We start from the raw sequence: 10,219 nt of genomic DNA on the forward strand, positions 1-10,219 counted from the left end.
CCTGCTTGAGTTCCAGTCCTGCATCCTTTGGTGATCAACAGCAGTATGGAAATGTAAGCCAAATAAACCCTTTCCTCCCCAACTTGCTTCTTGGTCATTATGTTTGTGCAGGGATAGAAACCCTGACTAAGACAAGCATCTACAAAACTAAGCAGAATATTTCATGTTTAAATTTCCTATTCATGAAAAATGGATTATCTAAAAATCTAGTAAGTCAAAACAACAGTAATGCTAATTTTCTCATGATTCTCATCACTTGGGAAAAGTTTCAAAGGACTGTACTCTTGATCTCCTCAGCTGAAGGAATGTTATGACTGAGGGGTGGAAACAAACAGAGATTCCCCCTCTTCTCCACTTAAATGTCTGGCATTTGATGCTGATTACTAGTTTGGAGCTTTGCTTTAAATACTTTCATATGGTCTTTCTGTGAGAATGACTGGTTACTTTGAAGCTTGATGGCTTACTTCCAAGATAGAATATCACAAATTTGTCATGTAAAAGAAGTCGTATTTCTTTTATGTCTTATTTGAAGGAATGACATAGATTTGTCCCCACAATAGAAAAAGATCAAATTCAAATGATAGTTATACCTTACTTCTTCATGTTACTATTAAATTGTCAGGAAATAATGGGGGGGGGGGTGAGATATACATTAAAGATGTCTTTTAAATCTGTACTATTTTGTTTAAGAAAACCCCAAAGAGAGTTCTTATCAATATTGTAGTGCTGAGAGGACAAGATTAAAGAAAGATGCATTTTGATATGAGAGATATTGCTCAGTGGCTAAAGTGCTTGCAGTGCAACAATGAGGATAGAGAGACAGCTTAATAGTTAAGAGGGATTGCTGCTATTCCAGAGGGCCAGAGTTTGATTCAGCAACTATATATTTTCTTACAACCATCTATAACTCTATTTTAGGGATTCAAATACCTCCTTCTGGCCTCTGTGTGCCCCATGTACACACATGGTACATAGAAATAGATGCAAGCGGGCTGGCGAGATGGCTCAGCGGTTAAGAGCACTGAATGTTCTTCCGAAGGTGCTGAGTTCAAATCCCAGTAACCACATGGTGGCTCACAACCACCCATAATGAGATATGACACCCTTTTCTGATGCATCTGAAGTCAGCTACAGTGTACTTATGTATAATAGTAAATAAATATTAAATATATACATATATATTATACATATATAAATTATATATATATATATATATATATATATATATATATATATATATATATATATATATATATATATATATATATATATATATATATTGATGTGGGAGTACATGCTTGAAATCCCAGAAGTAGAGTGCTGGAGACAGGCAGATCATGAGCTCTGTTTTTATTGAGAGACCTTGTTGAAGAAAAAGGAGGAGGAAGAGGATGAGGAGGAGGAGGAAAAGAAGAAGAAGGGGCATGAAGAGGTGAAGAAGAAAAAGGGGATAAAAGAGGGAAGAGGAGGATGAAAGAGAAAGAGGAGAAAGGAGCGTAAATGGAAACACCCAACGTCAAACTCTTGATTCTTTCATATATTCTTTGTGCACATACACACATGTATACACCACACACACACACACACACACACACACACACACACACACACACACACACATACATACCAGAACTGATGATTGCAAATTCTAGACAAAAACTACATTAAGGACTGAAGGAACTGAAGGGGTTTGCAACCCCATAGGAAGTTCAACAATATTACCCAACCAGACCCCCAAAGCTCCTAGGGAATAAATCACCAACCAAAGATTACACATGGAGGGACCCATTGATCCAGCTACATATGTAGCAGAGGACTGTCTTATCTGGCATCAATGGGTGGGGGGAACACCTTTGCCCTATGGAGGCTCTATGACCCAGCATAGGGGAATGCTAGAGTTCTGAGTCTGGAGTAGGTGGTGAAGCACCCTCATAGAAAAAAGAGGCAAGTCATATTAAATAAAGTAATATTCCTCAAGCCCTGTAATTGCATAGCTTTTGTATGGCTCTCATCACATCCCTTCAACTGAGGAAATAAAAATGACTTATGTCATTGAAACCCCTAATTAGGGATCTATTGACCATCATCATTTAGTTCATTAGAGTGAATCCTATTGAACTACATACATGCTATAAATATTTAGAATAAAGTGGAGTTTTGGATTGTGATGGTATGCAAATACTCTGTCTATTGTTTTTGCTTCTTTGAAATATTTAATCAAAAAAGCATCTTATATTAAAGGTACATGTATCATATTTTAATGTATACATAATTTATATAATGAATTTCTCAGTGAACTTTATTCACACATACATCACTATACATCTTGTACACTACAATAAATTATGTGGCAAAAGAAGAAATCTCAAACACTTTTGATGAAAATAAGTTCTTTTGCAAGTACATTGTAAATATTGACTAAAATTAAACACCTGAATTGCCAGCCAGTAAGTCTTAATTTTTAGTCTCTGCCCAATGAAGTAGCAAAAACCAAATTAAAGTGAGACAGATTTTAAAGTACACCATTTGTTTTTAAATGTTTAATTTAATTATATATATGTGTGTTTTCTCTGAAAATATGTGTGCAAGCAGTGTCCACAGAGACAAGAAGAGCGTATGAGGAACCCTAATACTAGAATTACTGATAGTGGTGAGCTGACATGAAGAGGCTGGGTGTCAAGATATTTTTCTCTGGAAGAGCAACAAGTTCTCTTAACTGATAAGCAATCTTTCCAATCCAGTACTATTCTCAATAAATAAAAACTGAAGAAATAAAAAGTTATTAACAGTTGAATATGGATAAATTGTGAAACATGCATGAAGTGGAAGACTAAAATAAACAATCGAAATTTATAATGAGGGTTATTAAACATTAGCCATAGATTTTGCATTGGTCAGGGTCCAGCTGGAACTCAAAGGTAGGCAACTCATTTTAAAGGAAATAGATTAAAATGAATAATCACTAACTTTCAAATATTAAAGAAATATAAAAGACCAAAACTGTGCATTGGTGTGTTAGAAGAGAGATAAGTAACAGAAGAGAATTACTAACTTGTCATTCTTATGGGTAGAAAGAAAAAAGAACACAATTAATAAACGTGCAGAAACTTTCTTCTCTGCAAAGAAGTTAAGGTTCAATTTTTAAATGGTTCACAAATCTGACTTTAACCCTCAAAGGAACAGAATTTTCAACATTAATACTATCTCCCAAATTCTGAGACAACACCAAACTTTCACACATTTTGAGTATCAGATCTAGTTAAGCAGATTTATGCTTACAGAGGATGGCAAAGACTGCCTAAACAAAGATGGATAAAGGGCCTTCTACCTTATATAGTATAATAGTTACCATGGTAACTGTAATGTTAATGAAGCACACTTTATGACCCAGTATGTTTTCTATTGCTGCTGAAAACATACATTTATTTATAGACACCATTTCATTTAAAAATAGCTGGGAGATGTAAAGTAGTTTTCTGAACAAGTAATTAGGGCTTAATTTAGACTATCAGCTTGAGAAGGAGAAAATAACTTATCATCATACAACATGGTATTTTCAACTGCATTTATTGGGAAACAAAACTCATATTCATCCTCTTGCAACTTTAGCCAGTTGAATTGAGTGTCCAATAAAAATCTCTAAATTTTATAGAAAACAATTAGGTCTTAGTTTCTAGGAAAGCATAATCTTCGATACTTTAATATTATAGTGAAAGTACTAAAGAACCTCACATTTGTAAAAAATGGTCCATTAAAAAACCCTTATCTAAAATCAGAAAGTGTTTTTACTGTCCAAAATAGTCAAAACTGGAAATAATACATTTTCCTTACCTGTGGCAATTTTGGTAATAAATGTGCATTTGTGTGTATTTTCCATTTGAAACGAGCAAGCTATGTACATATTCATTTTGATCTTATAAAAATAGATTTTATGTTTTAAGTGCCATTCACAGACTACTTTATTCAGGTATGTTGTAGTTCAAATATGAAACACTTTCCACTGATTCATTTGTTGTAGCATTCATTCCTAGGCCTAGTGGGGAACTATTATTGAAGGTACTGGAAACTTCAAAGAACTGGTCATAGATAAAGAAAGTAGGTTACTGGGTGCCTGTCACTGCACTGTGTCTAGCTCTTTTCCTCTCTATTCTGGGCACCCTGAGATAAAGAATTTATGTGTTACATGTCTTTGGTATCATAATGTTCTACTTCACTCTGAGGAATTGGTTTTGATTGACAACATGACTAAATTCACAATCATCTATGAAATATACCTTTAGGCAACTCCTGTAAATTGTATTCACTGCATTTTCAGAAATCCTCTATCATTCCCTGTAATACCCCTGAGTGAATTAAAATTTGATGAATCGGCAGAATAATGAAGACAATCTCTTTACTGCTTTCATCAATTTTCTATTAAAGCTTTTTAATAATTATGTAACAATTATGGGGTTGGTGGCTTAAAACAATCCAATTATATTAATTTCTATTTTTAGAGGTCAGAAGACTAACACTGGTTTCACTAGATGAAATTAAAAGTGTCAGCAGGTCTCACGTCCATATGTACTCTAGTGGAAAAATTGACCCCCATTTTCTCTTCAGTCCTTCAAGTCCATTACATAACTCAACACCCTATTCCTAACTTCAAAGCTCTTCTGGCTCTGCTCTGTTTTCTCATCCTTTTCTTTGACTACAATCTGGAATATTTCTCCATTTTTAAGAATTCCTATGATTATATCAGTGACAACTGGAGAGTCCTAGATAAACTCAGTATCTCGAAGTTTCTAACCCAGTAGTTTCATGTTTACTAGTGAGTGGCCTTGAATCTATGGTAGAGTCAGGTGTAAACTCAAAAACTATGTAAAATCTCAGACCCATCTTCAGTTCTTGAAACCATGATTGCTAGCTAGTAAACTGAATTCAAGCCTATCAGTGACTTAAATGATGCCAAACACAAAGCTCACTACAAATATCCAAAATTTCATTCATGAGTTTATATTTTGAAAGTACAAGTCCCAGTTGTCCAAGCCATGTGAAATCAATAAAACCACTAAATAATCCAGTTAATAAGTATGGCCTTTATGTCAATGATTTTTGCACATGGGGTATAAATAGGATATGTCTTAGAGGAGCTTATTAAATGATCACATTTCCATCTCAGATACATCCACCTGAGACTGCACTCTGAAACTGACTGCATAAGTCTAAACTTTTAATTACCATCTCAAATTATTGTTAATGGGTAGTGTTTAAAACACTAAAATAAACAACCACATGAACTCATATTTAGAGATCCACCCATTTTCTACTAGTTACTCTTGCCACTTTGGTTATTAACTGTCTTCCCATTGAAATTATAAAAGCACCAGATTTAAATATCTCAAAGTAAAAGTAGTCTGTGTCTTTCCAAACATATTTTGACTCTTCTTCAATGATAACAAATAAAAACTACATAAGAACATGTATTCCAACATCTCCTCATATCCAGTTGCTCCATAAGAATTGTATATGTAAATAAAACAAAATTAACTCAATGTCTTAGTCAGGGTTTCTATTCCTGCACAAACATCATGACCAAGAAGCAAGTTGGGGAGGAAAGGGTTTATTCGGCTTACATTTCCATACTGCTGTTGATCACCAAAGGATGCAGGACTGGAACATAAGCAGGTCAGGAAGCAAGAGCTGATGCAGAAGCCATGGAGGGATGTTCTTTACTGGGTTGCTTCCACTGGCTTGCTCAGCCTGCTCTCTTATAGAATCCAAGACTACCAGCCCAGAGATGGCACTACCCACAAGGGGCCCTTCCCCCTTGATCACTAATTGAGAAAATGCCTTACAGCTGGATCTCATGGAGGCATTTATCCCAACTGAAACTCTTTTCTCTGTGATAACTCCAGCTGTGTCAAGTTGACACAAAACTAGCCAGTGCACTCAGTTTATTCTAATTGCATGGTTTCCATTGTAGTTTAGAATTACACATTTACAAAAGATCATGACAGTTCATCTGGGAAGATATAAATATTCATCCCCAGCACTATTGTAAAGGAACTAATAAACCACTCATAATTGACATTTTAAAAACATAGCATACTCAAATAAATTTAAAACAGAGGAAACAACCAAGCTGAAGTGCTCTGAACATTATAAAAGACAGCAGAATCATAAATTATCTTACATAATTTGAAATGTCTAAAATTTCACTGACTTTACCTAGTTTAAATATTCACAATTTATTCAAGGACGTATATTTACTTGTTTAATTGTTATAGCTTTTAAAGTATATTTGAGTCTGATATGGGAAAAATAGTTCATATTACTTTTATAGTCTGTCCAATGTATATAGATTACAATTTGAACACTCATACAGACATTGTAATTGCTTTGTAGAGATATTTTATAATGTTCAAATTATATCAATATATAATATTTGCTCCCCAAATTTTCTGTCCATTCAAGGAAATTATTCCTCAAACTAATTTATTCAACTAAGTTAAACTCGCCAATTTGCACAGGAAATTAGAATCCATTTGTTCTCAAATTATACCCTTCAACATTTAAAAATGCATCTTTAATTATGTCATCCCTTTATGTAATCAACAAAACACTAAAGCCACTTTTCATTAAAGATTAAAACAGAAGTTTATTTAATTCATAATATTATGTCATTTTCCCTCCTGTATACTCTTGCACGTATAATACGTTGGCATACATACCTGATTTCTAACAACAAATTATAAATATCAAAAAATATATTGAGGAATAATTATTGATTTGTTACAGGACTATAATGGATTCTTTCAATGTTTTATGCTATAGAACTTCAGAGGTACCATATCTATGACTATGATACTTATATAATTATAAAACGTTTCCTAGCTTTTCATAATATTACTGCCTAATTTCAAATGAGGCATTGTGACATAATAGTGGCCTGAGGTAATGCCGTTAAACTTGTTTTTTTTTCTACACATAGTTTATTAAGAAAAATTAATAACTAAAGAAAACTATTAGTTTTGGGGTTCTATGATACACCTTTTGACAAGATAGTGTAAGTTCACACACACACACACACACACACACACACACACATATATATATATATATATATATATATATATATATATATATATCATATTAATTTAATCACAAGAATCCGTCTTTTTGTATAGTAGTGAATTGTTGGTTTCAACATCTTTCTTGCCTATGGTGAAGCCATGGCTATCAAAGAAAATACTGTTTTCCCAGTAATTTGTTCAGGTACTGTCCTAACTCTGCCTGCAGACACTGCTAATCTTTTTCTGTTTGTCTCCTCCATGAACTGTTTCATATTTATCTTGGCCTTTGGGTATTGTTGCATCACTTAGTTCTTGATATTTCTGAGAATTTACATGTTTCCTGAACAAAACTCAATATTCTTCATACTCTTATATTTTCTACTCTTTAGCTATGGCTCAACTCCATTAACTGTTAATATCTGACTTTGGAACTTTATCACAAGGATATTCTTTACATTTCATAGGAATATTGATTTTTAAAATTTAATTGTATTTGTATTTCATCTTTTACACTCAATTTTCCATTCCCTGCCCCTCCCCATCAACCTGCCAACTGCTCCACATTCCACCCCTTTTCCCCACCCCTCCCCATCTCCACATGGATACCACCCCCCCACCGCACCTGACCTCTAAATTCCCTGGGGCCTCCAGTCACCTGAGGGTTAGGTTCTTTATCTCTGAATGAACACAGACCAGGAAGTCTTCTACTGTATGTGTGTTAGTAGCCTCATATCAGCTGATGTATGCTTTCTATTTGGTGGTCCAGTGGTTGAAAGATCTTGGGTGTCCAGAATAATTGATGCTGATGGTCCACCTACAGAATCACCCTTCTCCTCAACTTCTTTCAGCCTCCCAAAACAGGGGTCGGCTGCTTCTGTCCATTGGTTGGGTGTGAATATCTTCATCTGATTCTATCAGCTGCTCATTGGGTCTTTTGGAGGGCAGACATGATAGGTCCCATTTTGTGAGTGCTCCACAGACTCAGTAATAGTGTCAGGTCTTGGGACCTCCCCTGAGCTGGATCCCATTTTAAGCCTGTTGCTGGACCTTTTTTTCATCAGGCTCCTTTCTATCCCTGTTATTCTTTCAGACAGAAACAATTATAGGTCAGAGGTGTGACTGTGGGATGGCAACCTCATTCCTTACTTGATGTCTTGTCTTCCTGATAGAAGTGGACTCTATAAGTCCCCTCAACCCTGAGATTCCATCTCACACCAATCAGAATGGCTAAGATTAAAAATTCAGGTGACAGCAGATGCTGGCGAGGTTATGGAGAAAGAGGAACACTCCCCATTGCTGGTGGAATTGCAAGCATGTACAACCACACTGGAAATCAGTCTGGGAGTTCCTCAGAAAATTGGACATAGTACTACCAGAGGACCCAGCAATACCACTTCTGGGCATATACCCAGAAGATCTTCCAACTGGTAATAAGGACACTTACTCCACTGTGTTCATAGCAGCCTTATTTATAATAGCCAGAAGCTGGAAGAACACAGATGTCCCTCAATACAGGAATGGAAACAGAAACTGTGGTACATTTACACAACGGAGTACTACTCAGCTATTAAAAACAATGAATTTATGAAATTCTTGGGCAAATGGATGTATCTGGAGGATATCAACCTTAGTGAGGTAACCCAATCACAAAANAAGTCACTAGATATGCACTCACTGATAGCGGATATTAGCCCAGAAACTTAGAATAACCAAGATACATTTTGCAAAACACAGGAAAACCAAGAGGGATGACCATTGTGTGGACTCTTCATTCCTCCTTAGAATAAGGAACAAAATACCCATGAAAGGATATAAGTACAGAGACAGAATTTAGAGCTAATATGAAAGGATGGACTATTCAGAGACTACCCCATCTGTGAATCCATCCCATCATCAGCCACCAAACCCAGATACTAATGCACATGCCAGCAAGATTCTGCTGAAGGGACCCTGATATAGAGGCCAATTGTGAGGCTATTCCAGTGCCCGGCAAACACAGAAGTGGATGCTCACAGCCAGCTATTGGTTGGAACACAGGGCCCCCAATGGAGGAGCTAGAGAAAGTACACGAGGAGCTGAAGGGGGCTGCAACTCTGTAGGTGCAACAACAATATGAACTAACCAGTACCCCCTGAACTCGAGTCTCTAGCTGCATATGTGGCAGAAGATGGCCTAATCAGCCATCATTGGGAAGAGAGGCCCCTTGGTCTTGTAAACTTTATATGACCCAGCACAGGGGAAGGCCAGGGCCAAGTAGTGGGAGTGGGTGGCTAGGGGAGCAGGAGTGGGGGGGTATAGGGAACTTTTGGGATAGCATTTGAAATGTAAATAAAGAAAATAATAATAAAGAAAGAAAGAAAGAAAGAAAGAAAGAAAGAAAGAAAGAAAGAAAGAAAGAAAGAAAGGAAGGAAGGAAGGAAGGAAGGAAGAAAGGAAGGAAGAAAGAAAGAAAGAAAAAGAATTTCATGAAAGATAATTCCCTATGAATCTTTGGAGTCTCTCACCTCCCAGGTGTGGGGGTGGGGGCGAGGGTCCTCCCAACCTCCTATTTCCTGAATTGTCTGTTTACATTCTTTTTGCTGGCCCTAAGGGTTTCAATCCTTTTCCCTCATACAATAACAGATCATGTTCCTCACAACCCCCCATTCCCCCGACCCTGTCTACTTTTGCCCCCAAATCCCTCCCTTCTTTCCTCCCTCCCTACATGTAATTCTTTTTTTCTCTTTCCCAAGTGGGACTGAGGCATCCTCACTTGGATACTTCAGCTTGTTGAGCCTTTTGAATTCTGTGGACTGTATCTTGTGTATTCTGTATGGGGTTTTTCTCATTTTTCTTTTAATTTTTTTGTCTAATATCCACTTATTAGTGTGTACATACCATGCAAAACCATCAGTCACCATGATCAAGTAAGCTTCATCACAAGGATGCAAGGTTTGTTTAGTATACAAAAATCCATTAACTCAATCCACTACATAAATAAACTCAAAGAAAAAAAAATCACATGATCATTTCCTTAGATGCTGAAAAAGCATTTGACAAAATACAACACCCCTTCATGTTAAAAGTATTGGAGAAATCAGGAATTCAAGGCCCATACATAAACATAATAAAAGCAGTTTACTGCAAACCAATATCAAATTAAATGGAGACATACTTGAAACAAT

This window comes from Mus pahari, chromosome X (genome assembly GCF_900095145.1).
Source record: "Mus pahari chromosome X, PAHARI_EIJ_v1.1, whole genome shotgun sequence".
NCBI lineage: Eukaryota > Metazoa > Chordata > Mammalia > Rodentia > Muridae > Mus > Mus pahari.